This window comes from Rattus norvegicus, chromosome 9 (genome assembly GCF_021556685.1).
Source record: "Rattus norvegicus strain SHRSP/BbbUtx chromosome 9, alternate assembly SHRSP_T2T, whole genome shotgun sequence".
NCBI lineage: Eukaryota > Metazoa > Chordata > Mammalia > Rodentia > Muridae > Rattus > Rattus norvegicus.
The window spans coordinates 13885022-13910499 of record NC_141542.1 but is presented as its reverse complement, the minus strand read 5'-3'; the positions used below and the strand labels follow the sequence as shown (position 1 = coordinate 13910499).

Here is a 25478-nt window from a genome sequence, read left to right as displayed (position 1 = left end):
CAAACAAAAGCTTATCCAACATAGCTGCATGAAACCAGGTATGGTGGCACATCCTAAACCCAGCCTTTTTGGAGGTGGAGAGAGTACATTCAAGTGCATCCTCAGCTACCCAGCGAGGTCAACGTCATCCACAGCTGCCTTGTGTGTTCTAGGGCAGCCTGGGCTACATGAAACCCTATCTTACAAAAAGAAGAGAAAATATTGTTTGAGTACTTTCCTTCATACAGTTAAGGTTCTGACTGTCTGAAATGTTTTTTTTTTCATTTTTAAAAAATGTTTTCTTACGTTTATCACAAAATAATCGATATGAACTTTATAAAAATGATTTCTTTTTCAGATTTTACATGCATTTTTTTCTTGAACTGCATCATCTGTTGCATCACCTAGAAATGGAGTTACAGACGACACGAGCGGCCTTGTGGGTGCTGGGAATCGGAAGAGCAGCCAGTCCCCTGAACCTAGGCGCTACCTCTCTAGACTCCATCTCTGAAATAGGATGTTCTTTTTTTTTTCAGTTACTACTGTACTTTATTGTGTTCAACCAAATAACCATGTTACAAAAATAGCAAGCTGCCATAATAAAAAATAAGGCTCCTCTATCCAGCACCAGATAGCATCATTATACTTTCAAGCCTAGAAATTGCACACTTGTATATAAACCAACCAAAGATGAGGATTGAGAGTTCATCTTGGTGGATTTTTCCTTTGATGAATATGAAGTGTCCTTCCTTACCTTTTTTGATGACTTTTAATTGAAAATTGATTTTATTTGATATTAGAATGGCTACTCCAGCTTGCTTCTTCTGAAAATTTGCTTGGAAAGTTGTTTTCCAGCCTTTCACTCTGAGGTAGTGTCTGTCTTTGTCTCTGAGGTGTGTTTCCTGTAGGCAGCAGAATGCAGGGTCCTCATTGCGTACCCAGTTTGTTAATCTATGTCTTTTAATTGGGGAGTTGAGGCCATTGATGTTGAGAGATATTAAGGAATAGTGACTATTGCTTCCTGTTATATTCATATTTGGATGGGAGATTATGTTTGTGTGCTTTTCTACTCTTTGTTTTGTTGCCAAGACGATTAGTTTCTTGCTTCTTCTAGGGTATAGCTTGCCTCCTTATGTTGGGCTTTACCCTTTATTATCCTTTGTAGTGATGGATTTGTAGAAAGATATTGTGTAAATTTGGTTTTGTCATGGAATATCTTGGTTTCTGAATCTATGTTAATTGAGAGTTTTGCAGGATACAGTAACCTGGGCTGGCATTTGTGTTCTCTTAGGGTCTGTATGACATCAGTCCAGGATCTTCTCGCCTTCATAGTTTCTGGCAAAAAGTCTGGTGTGATTCTGATAGGTCTGCCTTTATATGTTACTTGACCTTTTTCCCTTACTGCTTTTAATATTCTTTCTTTATTTTGTGCGTTTGGTGTTTTGACTATTATGTGACGGGAGGTGTTTCTTTTCTGGTCCAATCTATTTGGAGTTCTGTAGGCTTCTTGTATGCCTATGGGTATCTCTTTTTTTAGGTTAGGGAAGTTTTCTTCTATGATTTTGTCGAAGATATTTACTGGTCCTTTGAGCTGGGAGTCTTCACTCTCTTCTATACCTATTATCCTTAGGTTTGATCTTCTCATTGAGTCCTGGATTTCCTGTATGTTTTGGACCAGTAGCTTTTTCTGCTTTACATTATCTTTGACAGTTGAGTCAATGATTTCTATGGAATCTTCTGCTCCCGAGATTCTCTCTTCCATCTCTTGTATTCTGTTGGTGAAGCTTGTATCTACAGCTCCTTGTCTTTTCTTTTGATTTTCTATGTCCAGGGTTGTTTCCATGTGTTCTTTCTTGATTGCTTCTATTTCCATTTTTAATTCCTTCAACTGTTTGATTGTGTTTTCCTGGAAATCTTTCAGAGATTTTTGTGTCTCCTCTCTATGGGTTTCTACTTGTTTATTTATGTTTTCCTGGAATTCTTTCAGGCATTTTTGCGATTCTTCTCTGTAGGCTTCTACTTGTTCTCTAAGCGAGTTCTCCACGTCTTTCTTGAAGTCCTCCAGCATCATGATCAAATATGATTTTGAAACTAGATCTTGCTTCTCTGGTGTGTTTGGATATTCGATGTTTATTTTGGTGGGAGAATTGGGCTCCAATGATGCCATGTAGTCTTGGTTTCTGTTCGTTGGGTTCCTGTGCTTGCCTCTCGCCATCAGATTATCTCTAGTGTTACTGTGTTCTGCTATTTCTGACAGTGGCTAGACTGACCTATAAGCCTGTGTGCCAGGAGTGCTGTAGACCTGTTTTCCTGTTTTCTTTCAGCCAGTTCTGGGGACAGAGTGTTCTGCTTTCGGGCGTGTAGTTTTTCCTCTCTACAGGTCTTCAGCTGTTCCTGTGGGCCTGTGTCTTGAGTTCACCAGGCAGGTTTCTTGCAGGGGAAAAGTTGGTCCTACCTGTGGTTCCAAGGCTCAAGTTTGCTCGTGGGGTACTGCCTAAGACCTCTCCACGGCGGCAGCAACTGGGAAGATCTGCGCCGCTCTTTCTGGGAGCCTCCATGCAGCAGGGTTCCAGATGGCGTTTGGTGTTTTCCTCTGGCGTCTGGATGTGCACAGAGTGCAGTCTCTTCTGGTTTCCCAGGCATGTCTGCCTCTCTGAAGGTTTAGCTCTCCCTCCCACGGGATTTGGGTGCAGAGAACTGTTTATCCGGTCTGTTTCCTTCAGGTTCCAGCGGTGTCTCAGGCGCAGAGGTCCTGCCGCTCCAGGGCCCTCCCCTATGGGAACCCAGAGGCCTTATACAGTTGCCTCTTGGGCCAGGGATGTGGGTAGGGGTGGGCAGTGTTGGTGGTCTCCTCTGCTCTGCAGCCTCAGAAGTGCCCACCTGACCAGGTGGTGATGTCTCTCTCCCACGGGGTTTGGGAGCAGAGAGCTGCTGCGGGCCGGATCCTCGGGTGTGGGACCCTCAATTTCTTTCTTCAGAGGCTTGAAGTTCTTATTGTACAGATCTTTCACTTGCTTAGTTAAGGTCACACCGAGGTACTTTATATTATTTGGGACTATTATGAAGGGTGTCCTTTCCCTAATTTCTTTCTCGGCTTGTTTCTCTTTTGTGTAGAGGAAGGCTACTGATTTATTTGAGTTAATTTTATACACAGCCACTTTGCTGGGTATAAAGTTGTTTATCAGGTTTAGTAGTTCTCTGGTGGAACTTTTGGGATCACTTAAATATACTATCATATCATCTGCAAACAGTGATATTTTGACTTCTTCTTTTCCGATCTGTATCCCCTTGCCCTCCTTTTGTTATCTGATTGCTCTGGCTAGAATTTCAAGAACTATATTGAATAAGTAGGGAGAGAGTGGGCAGCCTTATCTAGTCCCTGATTTTAGTGGGATTGCTTCAGGTTTCTCTCCATTTAGTTTAATGTTAGCAACTGGTTTGCTGTATATGGCTTTTACTATGTTTAGGTATGGGCCTTGAATTCCTATTCTTTCCAGGACTTTTATCATGAAGGGGTGTTGAATTTTTTGAAATGCTTTCTCAACATCTAATGAAATGATCATGTGGTTTTGTTCTTTCAGGTTGTTTATATGATGGATTACGTTGATGGTCTTCCGTATATTAAACCATCCCTGCATGCCTGGGATGAAGCCTACTTGATCATGGTGGATGATTGTTTTGATGTGCTCTTGGATTCGGTTTGCCAGAATTTTATTGAGTATTTTTGCGTCGATATTCATAAGGGAAATTGGGATGAAGTTCTCTTTCTTTGTTGGGTCTTTGTGTGGTTTAGGTATAAGAGTAATTGTGGCTTCATAGAAGGAATTCGGTAGTGCTCCATCTGGTTCAATTTTGTGGAATAGTTTGGATAATATTGGTATGAGGTCTTCTATGAAGATCTGATAGAATTCTGCACTACACCCGTCTGGTCCTGGGCTCTTTTTGGTTGGGAGACCTTTAATGACTGCTTCTATTTCCTTAGGAGATATGGGGTTGTTTCACTGGTTAATCTGTTCCTGATTTAACTTCGGTACCTGGTATCTGTCTAGGAAATTGTCCATTTCCTGCAGATTTTCAAGTTTTGTTGAATATAGGCTTTTATGGTAAGATCTGATGATTTTTTGAATTTTCGCTGAATCTGTAGTTATGTCTCCCTTTTCATTTCTGATTTTGTTAATTTGGACACACTCTCTGTGTCCTCTCGTTAGTCTGGCTTAGGGTTTATCTATCTTGTTGATTTTCTCAAAGAACCAACTTTTGGTTCTGTTGATTCTTTCTATGGTCCTTTTTGTTTCTACTTGGTTGATTTCAGCTCTGAGTTTGATTATTTCCTGCCTTCTATTCCTCCTGGGTGTAATTGCTTCTTTTTGTTCTAGAGCTTTTAGGTGTGTAGTCAAGCTGCTGACATATGCTCTTTCCCGTTTCTTTCTGCAGTCACTCAGCGCTATGGGTTTTCCTCTTAGCACAGCTTTCATTGTGTCCCATAAGTTTGGGTATGTTGTACCTTCATTTTCATTAAATTCTAAAAAGTTTTTAATTTCTTTCTTTATTTCTTCCTTGACCAGGTTATCATTGAGTAGAGCATTGTTCAATTTCCACGTATATGTGGGCATTCTTCCCTTATTGTTATTGAAGACCAGTTTTAGGCCGTGGTGGTCCAATAGCACGCAAGGGATTATTTCTATCTTTCTGTACCTGTTGAGGCCCGTTTTTTCACCAATTATATGGTCAATTTTGGAGAAAGTACCATGAGGAGCTGAGAAGAACGTATATCCTTTTGCTTTAGGATAGAATGTTCTATAAATATCTGTTAAGTCCATTGGGCTCATGACTTCTCTTAGTCTGTCGACATCAGTGTTTAATTTCTGTTTCCATGATCTGTCCATTGATGAGAGTGGGGTGTTGGAATCTCCTACTATTATTGTGTGAGGTGCAATGTGTGTTTTGAGCTTTAGTAAGGTTTCTTTTACGCATGTAGGTGCCCTTGTATTTGGGGCATAGATATTTAGGATTGAGAGTTCATCTTGGTGGATTTTTCCTTTGATGAATATGAAGTGTCCTTCCTTATCTTCTTTGATGACTTTTAGTTGAAAATTTATTTTATTTGATATTAGAATGGCTACTCCAGCTTGCTTCTTCTGACCATTTGCTTGGAAAGTTGTTTTCCACCTTTCACTCTGAGGTAATGTCTGTCTTTGTCTCTGAGGTGTGTTTCCTGTAGGCAGCAGAATGCAGGGTCCTCGTTGCGTATCCAGTTTGTTAATCTATGTCTTTTTATTGGGGAGTTGAGGCCATTCATGTTGAGAGATATTAAGGAATAGTGATTATTGCTTCCTGTTATATTCATATTTGGATGTCAGGTTATGTTTGTGTGCTTTTCTTCTCTTTGTTTTGTTGCCAAGATGATTAGTTTCTTGCTTCTTCTAGGGTATAGCTTGCCTCCTTATGTTGGGCTTTACCATTTCTTATCCTTTGTAGTGCTGGATTTGTAGAAAGATACTGTGTAAATTTGGTTTTGTCATGGAATATCTTGGTTTCTCCATCTATGTTAATTGAGAGTTTTGCAGGATACAGTAACCTGGGCTGGCATTTGCGTTCTCTTATGATCTGTATGACATCAGTCCAGGATCTTCTGGCCTTCATAGTTTCTGGCAAAAAGTCTGGTGTGAATCTGATAGGTCTGCCTTTATATGTTACTTGACCTTTTTCCCTTACTGCTTTTAATATTCTTTCTTTATTTTGTGCGTTTGGTGTTTTGACTATTATGTGACGGGAGGTGTTTCTTTTCTGGTCCAATCTATTTGGAATTCTGTAGGCTTCTTGTATGACTATGGGTATCTCTTTTTTTAGGTTAGGGAAGTTTTCTTCTATGATTTTGTCGAAGATATTTACTGGTCCTTTGAGCTGGGAGTCTTCACTCTCTTCTATACCTATTATCCTTAGGTTTGATCTTCTCATTGAGTCCTGTATTTCCTGTATGTTTTGGACCAGTTGCTTTTTCCGCTTTACATTATCTTTGACAGTTGAGTCAATGATTTCTATGGAATCTTCTGCTCCTGAGATTCTCTCTTCCATCTCTTCTATTCTGTTGGTGAAGCTTGTATCTACAGCTCCTTGTCTTTTCTTTTGATTTTCTATATCCAGGGTTGTTTCCATGTGTTCTTTCTTGATTGCTTCTATTTCCATTTTTAATTCCTTCAACTGTTTGATTGTGTTTTCCTGGAATTCTTTCAGGGATTTTTATGTCTCCTCTCTATAGGTTTCTACTTGTTTATTTATGTTTTCCTGGAATTCTTTCAGGCATTTTTGCAATTCCTCTCTGTAGGTTTCTAGTTGTTTATTAATGTTTTCCTATGTTTCTCTAAGGGAGTTCTTCACGTCTTTCTTGAAGTCCTCCAGCATCATGATCAAATATGATTTTGAAACTAGATCTTGCTTCTCTGGTGTGTTTGGATATTCGATGTTTATTTTGGTGGGAGAATTGGGCTCCAATGATGCCATGTAGTCTTGGTTTCTGTTCGTTGGGTTCCTGCGCTTGCCTCTCGCCATCAGATTATCTCTAGTGTTACTGTGTTCTGCTATTTCTGACAGTGGCTAGACTGACCTATAAGCCTGTGTGCCAGGAGTGCTGTAGACCTGTTTTCCTGTTTTCTTTCAGCCAGTTCTGGGGACAGAGTGTTCTGCTTTCGGGCGTGTAGTTTTTCCTCTCTACAGGTCTTCAGCTGTTCCTGTGGGCCTGTGTCTTGAGTTCACCAGGCAGGTTTCTTGCAGGGGAAAAGTTGGTCCTACCTGTGGTTCCAAGGCTCAAGTTTGCTCGTGGGGTACTGCCTAAGACCTCTCCACGGCGGCAGCAACTGGGAAGATCTGCGCCGCTCTTTCTGGGAGCCTCCATGCAGCAGGGTTCCAGATGGCGTTTGGTGTTTTCCTCTGGAATCAGTAATGTGTGCAGAGTGCAGTCTCTTCTGGTTTCCCAGGCGTGTCTGTCTCTCTGAAGGTTTAGCTCTCCCTCCCATGGGATTTGGTGCAGAGAACTGTTTATCCGGTCTGTTCCTTCTTGTTTTGTTTTTAAGACAAGGAAATAAAAGTACTTTGAATATAATCTGGGAGTATTTGGGGGAGGAAAAGAATATGATCAAAATGTATTAGTTGAGGGATTTTCAGTATATTCACAGGTTTTTGCCTCCTTCCATGTTAAAATACTGTCATCAATTCTCAAAGAAACACTGTGGTCTTCATTTACCTTCTGAGCCTTCCATCCCCCACATGACTCATCTATGACTCTTTAAAACTGGAAATAGATTTGTCAATTCTTCACATTTCCTGCAAGTACAGTCACTCAGGTTCTTTTGTGACTGGCTGCTTTCACAATCTCAAACGTACAGTCTCAATTTTGTAGTTCTTTCAAGGCTCAGCGGTATCCTGGTTACTTTATTTTTAACTTTAAGCAAGTTAGAGTTATTTGTGAAGAGGAATTCTGAATTAAAAACAAAACAAAACAATGCCTCTAAAAGATTTGCAAGTATGCGAGTTTGTAGGTGATTTTCTTTCTTTCTTTCTTCTTCTTCTTCTTCTTCTTCTTCTTCTTCTTCTTCTTCTTCTTCTTCTTCTTCTTCTTCTTCTTCCTCTCCTTCTCCTACCCCTCCTCCTCCTCTCCTCCTCCTCCTTCTTCTTCTTCTTCCTTTTTTTTTAAAGTGGTATAAATCAAGCATCTTATAGTCACTAACATTTTGGGGGGGTGTTTTGTTTTCTTTTAATTTTATTTTTCTTGGATATTTTACATACTTGCATTTCAAATGTTATCTCTTATTTACCCCCTCTTCCGAGTGGTTGTACTGAAAGATCCCACGCAGAAAGACCCTTACTCAAGTCTTGGGAAATCGTGGACCCCAGACACAGAGAGACCATTTTGGATGTAATAAGCAAAGGCGAGGTTTATTACGGAGACCTATTACAGAGATCTCCGGGCCGACACGTATCCGCAGGAGACAGAGGTGTCGACCCCCGAGAGGCTGGAAGAAAGAGCATTTAAAGGCAGAGGCTGGGGTTGGGGATTTAGCTCAGTGGTAGAGCGCTTGCCTAGGAAGCACAAGGCCCTGTGTTCGGTCCCCAGCTCCGAAAAAAAGAACCAAAAAAATAAAAAAATAAAGGCAGAGGCTGTGAGCCCAGGGGATGGGGATGTCAAAAGGGGATGCACCTGAAAGATCCCACGCAGAGAGAACCTTACTCAAGTCTTGGGAAATCGCGGACCCCAGACACAGAGAGACCATTTTGGATGTAATAAACAAAGGTGAGGTTTATTATGGAGACCTATTACAGAGATCTCCGGGCCGACACGTATCCCACTCAGGAGACAGAGGTGTTGACCCCGAGAGGCTGGTAGAAAGAGTATTTAAAGGCAGAGGCTGTGAGCCCAGGGGATGGGGGATGTCAAAGGGGAAGGCACTACAAGTTACAGGATTGTTTTATGGCTCCAGGAGATAAGGGGACGCCAGAAGGTTTTATGGCCCCCTGGTTCCTGGAACAGAGCTACTAAATCAGGAGAATGGTTAGGTCTTTAGGTCCTCATTATTTTTAAAAGTTTGTCAAAATTGATGAAGCATTTGTATTTGAAACACCTCTGGTTAGGCTTGGGCCACCGGTTTCCTGGAGTGCTCTCTATAGGACACAATGGCTAGAAAGCACAAGTAGGGGCTTATCAGGGTCTGAAGGACATCTGGTTAAAGTATGACTCTGAGTAAGCTGGGGGGATGTCTTTGGATGGTTTATGGGTCAGTCCTTGATAGCCTGAGCTGGTTTTTGTATTCCTTTTCTTTATCTTTATGGCCTGCTATTCCTGGCGGCAGGGCTTACTGAGTCTGTGGCTTTTGGGGCTTACTCTTTTAATTTTATATTTCTAAACCTTAAATTCGTATAATTTTGCTTTCATTCCCTTCTTCTTCTACTAAATAATTCTAATCTTAGAATTTTGATATCAAGTCTCGTATTTGGTCTCACCAGTTGTCCTAACTGACTGGTACTGTTGTCTCAGAACCATCAACCGCACAGCACACACTCGATTTTTAACAAAAGCAATTAACCTGTTTGTCACGCATGGGCCAAAAACTAAAACCAAGAAAATTATTAATAATGGCCCAGCTGTAGCAGAGAGTAGGGTAGTCATCCAGGGAGACCGAGTGAACCAAGACTCAAACCAACCTTGTTAAGCGTCTCTATCTTTTTGTAGGAGTCAAGTCTATTAACTAGTTTTTTTTTTTAACACACATGGACCTATAATCGGAAGCAGAAGCAAAACTAAGAAGGGTCCCTTAAGGGAAGATATCAGAGTAGTCATCCCAGGAGATCTATTAAACCAGCTCTTGAACCATCTCTGATGTGTTTTTTTGTCTGTCTTTTGTCTAACCCTTTTCTAAGTTTATTTATGGAGTCTTTAATTACTCTTGAATGGTCTGTATAGAAGCAACACTTTTCTTTCAGTGTAGCACACAGACTCCTTCTTTAAGGAATATCAGGTCTGATCTTTTCTTATTTTGAAGGACTACCTCTGAGAGGGAGGTTAGGTATTCTTGGAGGTCAGCTATAAAGTCCTTCCCTCTTTTTATATCTGAGTCAATGGCAGTTCTGAATTCTCTATAAGCCTTGTATTGTAGGGCAACAGCAGATGTCTTTGTGTTGCCCTTGTAGCACCTAGATAGCCTTAAGTAATTTTCAACTCTTTTTTTATTAAGTTTTTAGCATCAGGATTTTATCTGGACACTATCTAAACCTATACACCAAGGTCATGACTAGCTTTTAGAACTTCTAAACTTATATAGATTGTGATCCCTGAGGCACAGTCCCAAGAAGTGTTAGGAGTACTAACATATGTAATGTTATATCATTTGTAATAGAAATCAAGCCTATTCCCACACTTATCCTGATGGAACCCAGGGCAAACATGCTGAGTGTCCCTCTAGGTCTCAGCTCTCAGCCCCAACAGCTAGTATGTGGCTGGTGAGGGCTGAGAATTGACGGCTGTCAGGGTGGTCAGCAGCACCAGGTACAGTCCTTTCCAGCGATGCTCGAGTGCCTGGGCTCCGTGTCGTTGTATGTAGCTGTAGTCTCCAACCTGGAATTGATCAGATGTCTCAGGGGTCTCTGGGGTATAGGCTGTTGTCAGCTGTGACCAAAATTCTTTTCGTATCACCTGTAGGTCTTTTAGCCTGGCATACAAATCATTATTATTATGACATGTTGGTTCAGTAACATCATCTAATACAGTCAGGGGAGCTGAGGCCCCATATAAGATCTCAAAGGGGATAAGGCTGAATCTGGAAGGGATATTTCTTGCTCTGAAGAGAGCAAGAGGGAAGGAGTGTCACCCAGTCTGCGCCAGTCTCCATGGTCAATTTAATTTGGTCAGGGTCTCTTTTAAAATTGTATTTATTTACTCTACCTGTCCTGAACTTTGAGGTCTGTAGATACAATGTAATTTCCAATCGACCTCTAAAAACTTGGCCACACCCTGTCTTACCTTGGCAACGAAAATAGGGCCGTTGTCTGACCAGATTACCTTGGGCACTCCAGACTGGGGGAAGATTTCTTCCAGTATCTTCTTGATGACTATCAAGGCCATCTCTTGCAGTTGTTGGCTTCACCAGGGCATCCAAGAGATGGTAAAGGCATCTGAAGTGCTGATGTGCTGGGGGGTAGAAGTTCAGCCATCCCAGATGACATCGTGTTGTCCACCATGGCAGCACCCACTTGTCTCTGACCTTCATTCATGAAGAGAACTGTTCCCGTCTGTGGACAAGGTCCTCCCTTTCAGCAGGGGTCAATCAGCCATGCTTCTGTCAGTGTTTGACACTCATGCTGTCGTGGCTCCAGGTCTGGATTGGGCAGCAAGGTGACCAGATTGCCCCCAACAGGTGGAGAATCTAGACCAGTGGTCCCATCCTCTGGGACATTTTATTTAAAGGCAAAACATCAGCCACTCTATCACAGTTTAAGTCCTGGATTGGGTGATAATTGTTAGTGCCTGGCTGGCAGGAGTGATGTGTTCCAGGCAGAAAAGCACTAAGCCACACATCTCCCAGCATCAGGTACTGGTGCACTGAGACAGGTCTTAAGCTCCACATATACAGTCTGCAGATATGTATACACATGGCCTCACCCAGCCATTTTAGCCCACGCAAGCCATTTTGGAGAGCAAATTTAGGACCAAGAAGCTCTCCAGTGGCCCCTCTTGTTTTTTCTTGGGAAGTCCCTGACCCAGTGTCCTTTTTCTTTGCATTAGGCACCCTGATCTTTAGCCAGGAATTCTCTTCTGTTGCCAGGTACTATCTTCCTAGGTTCCCTAATTACTGTGGCCAGTATATGTTCCTCTCTTATCTTTTATCTCTCTTTAGCTCTCTAACTTCCTCTTCTTAACTTTCTGTCTCTTCTCTTCTCTAGCTTCCTGCTCTTTTTACCTCTTTCTCTGTAACTTGTACTAACTCTCAGCAACTTAACTTAACCCTTTAAATTTCTGTAACTTTCTCTTCATATCCTTTTCTTATCTTAGCCAGATTGGTGGGGCATTTTCTAGCCCCTCAGAGACCCACCCTTGGAGTCTGGCGGCAGATCTGGCACTCCCCACCTTTAGGTGTTTTGAAGTCAACAGACAGAAGTGAGGGCCTTCCATCCGTGTCTGGAACATTTTTTCTGGCCTCTAGTAGGATTCCGTCTTTCCTCGGTGGTAAAGAAGACCTGTAACAGTCACTAACAAGCATCTTAAATGGGATGGTGAGAAAACAAGGGAATCTCGAGAATAGAGGTCCACTGAAGAGGGCAAATAGCATTTAGTCACACAGCTAAGCCAGGCGGCTTTCTTGGGACAAAAAGGCCTTGTGTCTGTGAAACAGAAAAGTGAGCAGAGGGGCAGCCTATCTGTTACCGGCTGTCTCTCTGGACTTAGATTTTCCCTTAAGGAGTACCTCCCTATAGTGTCAGCTCCGTGGCTTTATCGCTCAAGAAACCCATTCTCTAAATGGCACTAGGCTTCTAGTAAGAACTAATAACAAAAGGATGGAGAGACGTAAGAATCTGGGTGTTAGATACTAAGCAGCTGACAAAAGAATTGTAACCAGTTCACCTGGGGCTTCTTGTCTCTTACATCTAATAAAGAGATTGTTAATACTATAGTATCAACCTTTAATAAAAAAACTATAGCTCTCTCCATGTCTCTGAATATCAGGACTGTAGTAGTAGTCCTTCACCAAACTGTCTCAGTGGGCTAAGGGCCCATGGAAAAGAAAACATTAATCCTGACCTTGGCCACAGCCAAAGTTTGAATTCTAAATTTTGACTGGCAAAACAAAACAAAGTTCTTTACAGTTTGTTGTAGATTTTTTAAAACTATTTTAGGGGTTTCTCTGCCCCCCAACCTGGGACATTTCGACCACAGGGGCAGGAACTGGCTGCTGTGGGGATAGGATCAAAGGCATTCTCTATGTTAATGATGACCAATGAGAAAAGTAATTTAATGCTGGAGACTGACTCCTCTCTTGGAATAGGGCCAGCAGATAAGGCAGGCTCCCTAAAGAACTTCTCTTAATGAGCACTCTCTTTCTGTGAGCAAGAGTTGAAGGTCTGGCCACTAAAAGCAGAAATTTCTTTCTTGTTCTTGTTTTCCTTAGAGTCTTCCCCCACCTCACTCTCAGCCTTTTTAGATCATTCTTCCTGTAGCATTTCTAACACAGCCTGTCCCTTTTTTTATAGCCTGTCCCTTTTTAATAGCCTGTTGACAGCATTTCTGATCTTTTAGGCAGCTACGCACTAAGTGTCAAACCGGCTGAAACTCCGCCTTTAAGATTCCTTGTTCCCAAGCAAAATTTAAATCTTTTTTTAGCTTATCTCAGCTGTCCATCGTGAGATTCCCAGAGATCGTGAACCAAGGTGTAGCAATTCACTAAGAAATCTCTCTGCAGTGTTTTTTTTTAATCTTAAGCCTTTTTCTTTTAAACAGCTCCTGAAGAGCCAGAAAAATTGGTTGAGACTGAGAAGTCCCCATGCTCGCTGCAGCAGCTCCGCAGCTAGTTTCACTCCCCGCTACTGTGTGTTGTGAGCACAAGCACAGATAAAACACTATGTTTTAAAAAATTAACGTTGGCTATCAACCAACACACCTCCACTAGAGTGGGGTCCATAAAATTAAGTTTCTTACTCACTATATTTGTTCTATAGCCAGCTGCCTAATCTGGGGAACTTTTTTTTTTTTTATGAGCAGTTTCTTCCTCAAGGTTTTTGTTAATGTCTGTTTACACAACTGTTAACAGCAGCTAGGTTGGTCAAAGGGAGCAAAGGGAGGGGCCTCTCTCCTTGGGAAGGAGGCTCAAGAGAGAAAGACAAAACTCCCTTGCAGAAAACAATTTTTCTCAAGCAAATTATTTTTAACTTTTAACTTAAGCACCAAGAGGACCAAGTAAAACTCTTTGATGAACAAAGCAGACAGTTTCATGATTTCAAACACAGTCATCAGTCCAAGATTTTAAACACAGTCGTCAGTCCAAGATTTCAAACACAGTCGTCAGTCTAAGCCAAAAAAAAAAAAAAAAAAAAAAAAAAAAACACTCGACAATACCACAGAAAACAAACCAGACAAACAAGACCAAGACAAAGCATCCTATCCAGAAAACCACAGTCAGGTACACAGAGTGGGATTCCACATCCACTCTCTCAACACAGACACAGAGTGGGATTCCACATCCACTCTCAGAGTGGGATTCCATATCCATTCTCTTAGGAGGCAACACTGAGTAGGATTCTACATCCACTCTCTAAGTACTGACCAGAGTGAGACTCCACGTCCACTCTCTAAGCACTGACCAGAGTGAGATTCCACTTCCACTCTCTAAGTACTGACCAGAGTGAGACTCCACGTCCACTCTCTAAGCACTGACCAAAGTGAGATTCCACTTCCACTCTCTAAGTACTGACCAGAGTGAGACTCCACTTCCACTCTCTAAGTACTGACCAGAGTGAGACTCCACTTCCACACTCTAAGTACTGACCAGAGGGAGACTTCACCGGTACCGAGACACACATATATACACACACGACGGAACGAAAACAGAGACAGACACAGACTGACAAATGTGGCACCGCTCACACGGAGACATTCAGACAAACATCTAACTCACTTCCAAGGGGTCTTCGGAGTCTGGGGTGGTCGTGCAGATCCCGGACGAGCCCCCATTATGAAAGATCCCACACAGAGAGACCCTTACTCAAGTCTTGGGAAATCGCGGACCCCAGACACAGAGAGACCATTTTGGATGTAATAAGCAAAGATGAGGTTTATTACGGAGAACTATTACAGAGATCTCCGGGCCGACACGTATCCCACTCAGGAGACAGAGGTGTCGACCCCGAGAGGCTGGGAGAAAGAGTATTTAAAGGCAGAGGCTGTGAGCCCAGGGGATGGGGGATGTCAAAGGGGAAGGCACTACAAGTTACAGGATTGTTTTATGGCTCCAGGAGATAAGGGGACGCCAGAAGGTTTTATGGCCCCCTGGTTCCTGGAACAGAGCTACTAAATCAGGAGAATGGTTGGGTCTTTAGGTCCTCATTATTTTTAAAAGTTTGTCAAAATTGATGAAGCATTTGTATTTGAAACACCTCTGGTTAGGCTTGGGCCACTGGTTTCCTGGAGTGCTCTCTATAGGACACAATGGCTAGAAAGCACAAGTAGAGGCTTATCATGGTCTGGAGACATCTGGTTAAAGTATGACTCTGAGTAAGCTGGGGGGATATCTTTGGATGGTTTATGGGTCAGTCCTTGATAGCCTGAGCTGGTTTTTTTATTCCTTTTCTTTATCTTTATGGCCTGCTATTCCTGGCGGAGGGGCTTACTGAGTCTGTGACTTTTGGGGCTTACTCTTTTAATTTTATATTTCTAAACCTTTAATTCGTATAATTTTCCTTTCACACCCAAGTCACAGGATTGTTTTATAGCTCCAGGAGACAAGGGGACCCAGAAGGTTTTATGGCCCCCTGGTTCCTGGAACAGAGCTACTAAATCAGGAGAACGGTTGGGTCTTCAGGTCCTCATTATTTTTAAAAGTTTGTCAGAATTGATGAAGCATCTGTATTTGAAACACCTCTGGTTAGGCTTGGGCCACGGGTTTCCTGGAGTGCTCTCTGAAGGATGCAATGGCTGGAAACCACAAGTAGGGGCTTAAATAAACATCAAAGGGGCAGAACAAAGAACAGTTACTCACACCCGGTGATAAGCAAAGTAGTTCTCTTGCATTCCTTTTCTTTATCTTTATGGCCTGTTATTCCTGGCAGCAGGGCTTAGCCCTGAGTCTGTGGCTTTTGGGGCTTACTCTTTTAGTTTCATATTTTTAAACCTTAAATTCGTATAATTTTCCTTTCAGTACCAGTTTACAATCCCACCAACAATAGAGGAGTGTTCCTATTTCCCCACATCCTCACCATCATCTACTGCCATCTGAGTTTTTGATCTTAGCCTTTCTGACAGGTGTGAGGTGTTACCTCAGGGTTGTTTTGATTTCCCTGACAACTAAGGATGTTGAAATTTTTTTAGGTAATTTTCAGCCATTCAGAATTCCTCAACTGAGAATTCTTTGTTAAGTTCTAGACCCCATTTTTTAAAAAGATTATTTGGTTCTCTGAAGACTTTGAAGAATTCTTTGTATATATTAGATAGTAGCCTTCTATTAGATATAGGATTGGTAAAGATCTTTTTCTCAATCTGTTGGTTGCTATTTTGGTCCTAAACACAGTGTCCTTTGCCTTACAGAAGCTTTGCATTTTTATGAGGTCCCATTTGTCAATTCTTGATCTTAGACATAAGCCATTGGTGTTTTATTCAGGAAATTTTCCCCTGTACCTATGTGTTCAAGACTCTTCCCCATTTTTCTTCTATTAGTTTGAGTGAATATGGTTTTATGAGGAGATCTTTGATACACTTGGAATTGAGCTTTGTACAAGAAGAAAAAAAATGGGTCGAAAAGGGCGGCACAGATCTTCCTGGTTGTGGCCGCCGAGGAGAGCTCATAAGCAACACTGCACGAGCAAACTTGAGCCTTGGAACCACAGGTAAGACCAACTTTTCTGCTGCAAGCGACCTGCTGGTGAACTCAAGACATACAGAGGAAAAATTCCTCTAGGACTGGACACTTCCAGTATTTAGAGGGAGTCCCAAACCTGCGAATCCCTGCCCGCAGCAGCTCTCTGATCCCAAACACCATGGGAGAGAGCCCTCACCACCTGGACAGGTGGGCACTCCTGAGACTGCAGAGTGGAAGAGACCACAAACACTGCCCACCCCTGCCCACATCCCTGGCCCAAGAGGAAACTGTATACGGCCTCTGCGTTCCCTTGGATAAGGGCACAGCTGCAGCGGGTCCCCTGCGTCTGAGACACCGCCAGAACCTGAAGGGACCGACCAGATAAACAGTTCTCTGCACCCAAATCCCATGGGAGGGAGAGCTAAACCTTCAGAGAGGCAGACACACCTGGGAAACCAGAAAAGACTGCACTCTGCACACATCTCTGACGCCAGAGGAAAACACCAAACGCCATCTGGAACCCTGGTGCACTGAAGCTCCCGGAAACGGCGGCACAGATCTTGCTGGATGTGGCCCCTGCGGAGAGCTTATAGGCAGCACCCCACGAGCAAATTTGAGCCTCAGGACCGCAGGTAAGACCAACTTTTCTGCTGCAAGCGACCTGCCTGGTGAACTCAAGACAAAGGCCCAAAGGAACAGCTGAAGACCTGTAGAGAGGAAAAACTACACGCCCGAAAGCAGAACACTCTGTCCCCATAACTGGCTGAAAGAAAACAGGAAAACAGGTCTACAGCACTCCTGACACACAGGCTTATAGGACAGTCTAGCCACTGTCAGAAATAGCAGAACAAAGTAACACTAGAGATAATCTGATGGCAAGAGGCAAGCGCAGGAACCCAAGCAACAGAAACCAAGACTACATGGCAACATTGGAGCCCATTTCTCCCACCAAAGCAAAAACGGAATATCCAAACACACCAGAAAGGCAAGATCTAGTTTCAAAATCATATTTGATCATGATGCTGGAGGACTTCAAGAAAGACGTGGAGAACTCCCTTAGAGAACAAGTAGAAGCCTACAGAGAGGAATTGCAAAAATGCCTGAAAGAATTCCAGGAAAACATAAATAAACAAGTAGAAGCCCATAGAGAGGAGACACAAAAATCCGTGAAAGAATTCCAGGAAAACACAATCAAACAGTTGAAGGAATTAAAAATGGAAATAGAATCAATCAAGAAAGAACACATGGAAACAACCCTGGATATAGAAAACCAAAAGAAGAGACAAGGAGCTGTAGATATAAGCTTCACCAACAGAATACAAGAGATGGAAGAGAGAATCTCAGGAGCAGAAGATTCCATAGAAATCATTGACTCAACTGTCAAAGATAATGTAAAGCGGAAAAAGCAACTGGTCCAAAACATACAGGAAATCCAGGACTCAATGAGAAGATCGAACCTAAGGATAATAGGTATAGAAGAGAGTGAAGACTCCCAGCTCAAAGGACCAGTAAATATATTCGACAAAATCATAGAGGAAAACTTCCCTAACCTAAAAAAAGAGATACCCATAGGCATACAAGAAGCCTACAGAACTCCAAATAGATTGGACCAGAAAAGAAACACCTCCCATCACATAATAGTCAAAACACCAAACGCACAAAATAAAGAAAGAATATTAAAAGCAGTAAGGGAAAAAGGTCAAGTAACATATAAAGGCAGACCTATCAGAATCACACCAGACTTTTCGCCAGAGACTAGGAAAGCCAGAAGATCCTGGACTGATGTCATACAGACCCTAAGAGAACACAAATGCCAGCCTAGGTTACTGTATCCTGCAAAACTCTCAATTAACATAGATGGAGAAACCAAGATATTCCATGACAAGACCAAATTTACACAGTATCTTTCTACAAATCCAGCACTACAAAGGATAAGAAATGGTAAAGCCCAACATAAGGAGGCAAGCTATACCCTAGAAGAAGCAAGAAACTAATCGTCTTGGCAACAAAACAAAGAGAAGAAAAACACACAAATATAACCTCATATCCAAATATGAATATAACAGGAAGCAATAATCACTATTCCTTAATATCTCTCAACATCAATGGCCTCAACTCCCCAATAAAAAGACATAGATAAATAAACTGGATACGCAACGAGGACCCTGCATTCTGCTGCCTACAGGAAACAAACCTCAGAGACAAAGACAGACACTACCTCAGAGTGAAAGGCTGGAAAACAACTTTCCAAGCAAATGGTCAGAAGAAGCAAGCTGGAGTAGCCATTCTAATATCAAATAAAATCAATTTTTAACTAAAAGTCATCAAAAAAGATAAGGAAGGACACTTCATATTCATCAAAGGAAAAATCCACCAAGATGAACTCTCAACCCTAAATATCTATGCCCCAAATACAAGGGCACCTACATGCGCAAAAGAAACCTTATTAAAGATCCAAAGACACATTGCACCTCACACAATAATAGTAGGAGATTTCAACATCCCACTCTGATCAATGGACAGATCATGGAAACAGAAATTAAACAGAGACGTAGACAGACTAAGAGAAGTCATGAGCCAAATGGACTTAACACATATTTATAGAACATTCTATCCTAAAGCAAAAGGATATACCTTCTTCTCAGCTCCTCATGGTACTTTCTCCAAAACTGACCATATAATTGGTCAAAAAACAGGCCTCAACAGGTACAGAAAGTTAGAAATAATCCCATGCGTGCTATCAGACCACCACTACCTAAAACTGGTCTTCAATAACAATAAGGGAAGAATGCCCACATATACGTGGAAACTGAACAATGCTCTACTCAATGATAACCTGGTCAAGGAAGAAATAAAGAAAGAAATTAAAAACTTTTTAGAATTTAATGAAAATGAAGGTACAACATACCCAAAATTATAGGACACAATGAAAGCTGTGCTAATAGGAAAACTCATAGCGCTGAGTGCCTGCAGAAAGAAACAGGAAAGAGCATATGTCAGCAGCTTGACAGCACACCTAAAAGCTCTAGAACAAAAAGTAGCAAATACACCCAGGAGGAGGAGAGGCAGGAAATAATCAAACTCAGAGCTGAAATCTACCAAGTAGAAACAAAAAGGACCATAGAAAGAATCAACAGAACCAAAAGTTGGTTCTTTAAGAAAATCAACAAGTTAGATAGACCCTTAGCCAGACTAACGACAGGACACAGAGAGTGTCCAAATTAACAAAATCAGAAATGAAAAGGGAGACATAACTACAGATTCAGAGGAAATTCAAAAAATCATCAGATCTTACCATAAAAGCCTATATTCAACAAAACTTGAAAATCTGCAGGAAATGGACAATTTCCTAGACAGATACCAGGTACCGAAGTTAAATCAGGAACAGATAAACCAGTTAAACAACCCCATAACTCCTAAGGAAATAGAAGCAGTCATTAAAGGTCACCCAACCAAAAAGAGCCCAGGTCCAGACAGGTTTAGTGCAGAATTCTATCAGACCTTCATAGAAGATCTCATACCAATATTATCCAAACTATTCCACAAAATTGAAACAGATGGAGCACTATCGAATTCCTTCTATGAAGCCACAATTACTCTTATACCTAAACCACACAAAGACCCAACCAAGAAAGGGAACTTCAGACCAATTTCCCTTATGAATATTGACACAAAAATACTCAATAAAATTCTGGCAAACCGAATCCAAGAGGACATAAAAATAATCATCCACCATGATCAAGTATGCTTCATCCCAGGCATGCAGGGATGGTTTAATATACGGAAAACCATCAACGTGATCCATTATATAAACACACTGAAAGAACAAAACCACATGATCATTTCATTAGATGCTGAGAAAGCATTACAAAAAATTCAACACCCCTTCAGGATAAAAGTCCTGGAAAGTATAGGAATTCAAGGCCCATACCTAAACATAGTAAAAGCCATATACAGCAAACCAGTTGCTAACATTAAACTAAAAAGAGAGAAACTTGAAGCAATCCCACTAAAATCAGGGACTAGACAAGGCTGCCCACTCTCTCCCTACTTATTCAATATAGTTCTTGAAGTTCTAGCCAGAGCAATCAGACAACAAAAGGAGGTCAAGAGGATACAGATGGGAAAAGAAGAAGAAAAAAAATATCACTATTTGCAAATGATATGATAGTATACTTAAGTGATCCCAAAAGTTCCACCGGAGAACTACTAAAGCTGATAAACAACTTCAGCAAAGTGGCTGTGTATAAAATTAACTCAAATACATCAGTAGCCTTCCTCTACACAAAAGAGAAACAAGCCGAGAAAGAAATTAGGGAAACGACACCCTTCATAATAGTCCCAAATAGTATAAAGTACCTCGGTGTGACTTTAACCAAGCAAGTAAAAGATTTGTACAATAAGAACTTCAAGACTCTGAAAAAAGAAATTGAAGAAGACCTCAGAAGATGGAAAGATCTCCCATGCTCATGGATTGGCAGGATTAATATAGTAAAAATGGCCATTTTACCAAAAGTGATCTACAGATTCAATGCAATCCCCATTAAAATACCAATCCAATTCTTCAAAGAGTTAGACAAAACAATTTGCAAATGCATCTGGGATAACAAAAAAACCCAGGATAGCTAAAACTATCCTCAACAATAAAAGGACTTCAGGGGGAATCACTGTCCCTGAACTCAAACAGTATTACAGAGCAATAGTGATAAAAACTGCATGGTATTGGTACAGAGACAGACAGATAGAACAATGGAACAGAATTGAAGACCCAGAAATGAACCCACACACCTATGGCACTTGATTTTTGACAAAGGAGCCAAAACCATCAAATGGAAAAAAGACAGCATTTTCAACAAATGGTGCTGGTTCAACTAGACGTCAACATGTAGAAGAATGCAGATCAATCCATGCTTATCACCCTGTACAAAGCTTAGGTCCAAGTGGATCAAGGACCTCCACATCAAACCAGATACACTCAAACTAATAGAAGAAAAACTAGGGAAGCATCTGGAACACATGGGCACTGGAAAAAATTTCCTGAACAAAACACCAATGGCTTATGCTCTAAGATCAAGAATCGACAAATGGGATCTCATAAAACTGCAAAGCTTCTGTAAGGCAAAGGACACTGTGGTTAGGACAAAACAGCAACCAACAGATTGGGAAAAGATCTTTACCAATCCTACAACAGATAGAGGCCTTATATCCAACATATACAAAGAACTCAAGAAGTTAGACCACAGGGAGACAAATAACCCTATTAAAAAATGGGATTCAGAGCTAAACAAAGAATTCACAGCTGAGGAATGCCGAATGGCTAAGAAACACCTAAAGAAATGTTCAACATCTTTAGTCATAAGGGAAATGCAAATCAAAACAACCCTGAGATTTCACCTCACACCAGTGAGAATGGCTAAGATCAAAAACTCAGGTGACAGCAGATGTTGGCGAGGATGGGGAGAAAGAGGAACACTCCTCCATTGTTGGTGGGATTGCAGACTGGTACAACCATTCTGGAAATCAGTCTGGAGGTTCCTCAGAAAATTAGACATTGAACTGCCTGAGGATCTAGCTATACCTCTCTTGGGCATATACCCAAAAGATGCCCCAACATATAAAAAAGACACGTGCTCCACTATGTTCATAGCAGCCTTATTTATAATAGCCAGAAGCTGGAAAGAACCCAGATGCCCTTCAACAGAGGAATGGATACAGAAAATGTGGTACATCTACACAATGGAATATTACTCAGCTATCAAAAGCAATGACTTTATGAAATTCGTAGGCAAATGGTTGGAACTGGAAAATATCATCCTGAGTGAGCTAACCCAATCACAGAAAGACACACATGGTATGCACTCATTGATAAGTGGCTATTAGCCCAAATGCTTGAATTACCCTAGATGCCTAGAACAAATGAAACTCAAGACGGATGATCAAAATGTTAATGCTTCACTCCTTCTTTAAAAGGGGAACAAGAATACCCATGGCAGGGAATAGAGAGGCAAAGATTAAAACAGACACAGAAGGAACACCCATTCAGAGCCTGCCCCACATGTGGCCCACACATATACAGCCATCCAATTAGACAAGATGGATGAAGCAAATAAGTGCAGGCAGACAGGAGCCGGATGTAGATCGCTCCTGAGAGACACAGCCAGAATACAGCAAATACAGAGGCAAATGCCAGCAGCAAACCACTGAACTGAGAATAGGACCCCCGTTGAAGGAATCAGAGAAAGAACTGGAAGAGCTTGAAGGGGCTCGAGACCCCATATGTACAACAATGACAAGCAACCTGATCTTCCAGGGACTAAGCCACTACCTAAAGACTATACATGGACTGACCGTGGACTCTGACCTCAGAGGTAGCAATGAATATCCTAGTAAGAGCACCAGTGGAAGGGGAAGCCCTGGGTCCTGCTAAGACTGAACTCCCAGTGAACTAGATTGTTGGGGGGAGGACGGCAATGGGGGGGAGGATGGGGAGGGGAACACCCATAAAGAAGGGGAGAGGGAGGGATTAGGGGGATGTTTGCCCAGAAACCGGGAAAGGGAATAACACTGGAAATGTATATAAGAAATACTCAAGTTAATAATAAAAAAAAATTAAAAAAAAAAAGATCCCACTGCTGACTTGTGTGATCTGAACTGCTGATATCCTGACAACACAGATTGGATTTGCTCCAAAGAACTATTTCTAAACAGGTCCACATCTAAGACATTATTTCCTTTGGCAGCCTCCTAGGCAGACCAGCAATTCTGGTATATCCAGAATCCCTCTGTTGCTAAACAACATTCCCCCACTTTCATTCAATTTCACACCCCTACCTTTACATATAAGCAACCCAAACACTCGCATTAGTATCTCTACTAGCTACAGACTCTCTGGTTCCAGCCCCCCCAGGAAAATCAAGAGTCAACCAATTGTAACCCAACAGTAAGATTTACATGTTAAATTCTCAATCCACAATACATTTACACAATAAGCTTACAACCAATGAATAAGAATATAAACCACCCACCTACATAAGCTATAATTTGCCCATCTAGACACACAAAATCATGTACACATCTATCCTTTAAGAATAGCCATCACAACCTGTAAATGTGCAGAGAAGAATCTTAACAGCTACCACAGGTTCTCTCAGCTGCCTCCTCCTTGCTCTGACTCCTCCCTCTCCTTCTAAAACCTCTGTTCCTGCCTCCCATCCTTCTCATGCAATGACGGGCCTCATTTTATCTTATCAGCCTTTACTTGTATAATGACATCAACCTATATTTCACCCTTTCTAAGGAAAAAAAAACTTTTCTCTCAATGTAAGTTGAGCACAACTATTATCATTTTGTAATTTAAAGGTATAACATATACCTAACACCCAGTCCAACATTTTATCCATTAAACAGAAGATTTAGTTATCTATTCTAGCTTAAGAAAGGTTTAAGTCCCTGCACCTAAATCCCATGGGGGAGAGAACTAAACCCCAAGAAGTGCAGAAAATCCTGGGACCTAGGGACAGACAGCCACTTCTGCCCAATTTTGCTCACATCCTAGCCCAAGAGGAAACTGCATAGTGCCTCTGGATACAGGAGTATAGGAGCAGTGAGTAGCAGGAGCCTGCTGGTTTCTGCCTTCGCCTGAAACTGAACTGAAACAGTCCCACAGTTCCCTGAACCCAAATCCTAGGGAGAGATCTAGACCCTCAGAAGTGTACACACTCCTGAGAATCAGAGGAGACAACTACTTCAGCCCACATTCCTGACCCAAGAGGAAATCTCCTAGTGTCATGTGTGCCTTCTGGGCACAGGGACCTAGGAGCAGTCCGGGGCAGGAGAATTTGGGCTTCTGCCTTCACCCAGAGTTGAAAGCCAGTCGCCAAGAGCAGCCACACAGCTGAGACCAGAGCTCACTCTTCCCAGATCCAGCTGAAAGAAAACAGGTCTACAGGACTGCTGACACACAAGCTTACAGGAGGGTCAAGCCACTGTCAGAAACAGCAAGAAAAGCTAACACCAGAAACAACCTGATGGTAAGAGGCAAGCAAAGGAACCTAAGCAACAGAAACGAAGATTACTTGGCATCATCAGAGCCCAGTTCTCCCACCAAGGCAAATCCTGGATATCCAAACACACTGGAAAACCAATATTTAGACTTAAAATCACATTTTATGATGATGATGGTGGAGGAATTTAAGAAGGACATAAATAACTCCCTTAAGAAATACAGGACAATACAAGTAAACAAGTAGAAGCCCTTAAAGAGGAAACACAAATCTCCCTTAAAGAATTACAGGAAAACACAACAAAACAGGTGAAGGAATTAAACAAAACTGACCAGGATTTAAAAATGGAAATAGAGGTTTCTGACTGTGCCCAGAACTGAACTGAAATGGTCAAATAGCTCCCTGCACCCAAATCCCATGGAGGAGAGAGCTAGACCCTCAGAAGTGCACATGCTCCTGAGAAATCAGAGGAAATTACCCTCTGCCCACAGTCCCAACCCAAGAGGGAAACGAGTAGTGCTATGTGTGCCCCCTGGGCACAGGGACATAGGAACAGTCAAGGACAGGATCCTTCTGATTCCTGCCTGCACCAAGAGCTGAAAGACAGTCACCAGGAGCACCTACACACCTGAGAACAGAGCACTCTGTTCTGTTTCCAAAAATGGCTGAAAGGAAACAGGAAAAAAAGGTCTACAAGAGTGCTGACACAGAGGGCCACAGGAGGATCAAGTCACTGTCAGAAACAGACAGACAAGCTAACACCAGAGACAAGCTGATGGTGAGAGGCAAGCAAAGGAACCTACGCAACAGAAACCAAGAGTACTTGGAATCATCACAGCTCAGTTCTCCCAGTAAAGCAAATACTGGATATCCAAACACACCAGAAAAGCAAGACTTAGATTTAAAATCACACTTTATGATGATGATGGAGGACTTTAAAAAGATCAAAAATAACAACTCCCTTAAAGAAATACAGGACAGCACAGGTAAAGAAGTAGAATCCCTTAAAGAGGAAATATAAAAATCCCTTAAAAATTATAGGAAAACACAACCAAACAGGTAAAGGAATTGAACAAAACCATGCAGGATTTAAAAATGGAAATAGAAACAATAGAGAAAGCACAAAGGGAGACAATTCTGAAGATAGAAAATCTAGGAAAGAGATCAGGAGTTATCACTAACAGAATACCAGAGATGGAAGGGAGAATCTCAGGAGCAGAAGATACCATAAAAAACATCAACACAGCCATCAGAAATAATGTAAAATGCCAAAAGCTCCTAGCCCAAAACATCCAGGGAATCCAGGACACAATGAGAAGATCAAAACTAAGGATAATGGGTACAGAAAAGAGTGAAGACTCCCAACTCAAAGGGCCAGGAAATATCTTCAAAAAAATTATAGAAGAAATCTTCCCTAACCTAAAGAAAGAAAAGAAACATACAA

General features: G+C 41.8%; 1 protein-coding gene across 5 annotated transcripts in view; it reads right to left on the bottom strand.

Moving 5' to 3' along the window:
• Nucleotides 1-23216, bottom strand: part of Sult1c2 (sulfotransferase family 1C member 2) — a 64309-nt gene extending 41093 nt beyond the window's left edge. For 2 of the 5 annotated variants that reach the window (XM_087564663.1, XM_087564656.1), the window contains exon 1: nucleotides 23134-23216. The gene's annotated coding sequence lies outside the window, so the exon portion shown is untranslated. The remainder of the gene's footprint in view (nucleotides 1-23133) is intronic. The other 3 variants (XM_087564655.1, XM_087564660.1, XM_087564658.1) reach the window with 2 other exon arrangements.
• Nucleotides 23217-25478: the final 2262 nt, after the last annotated feature.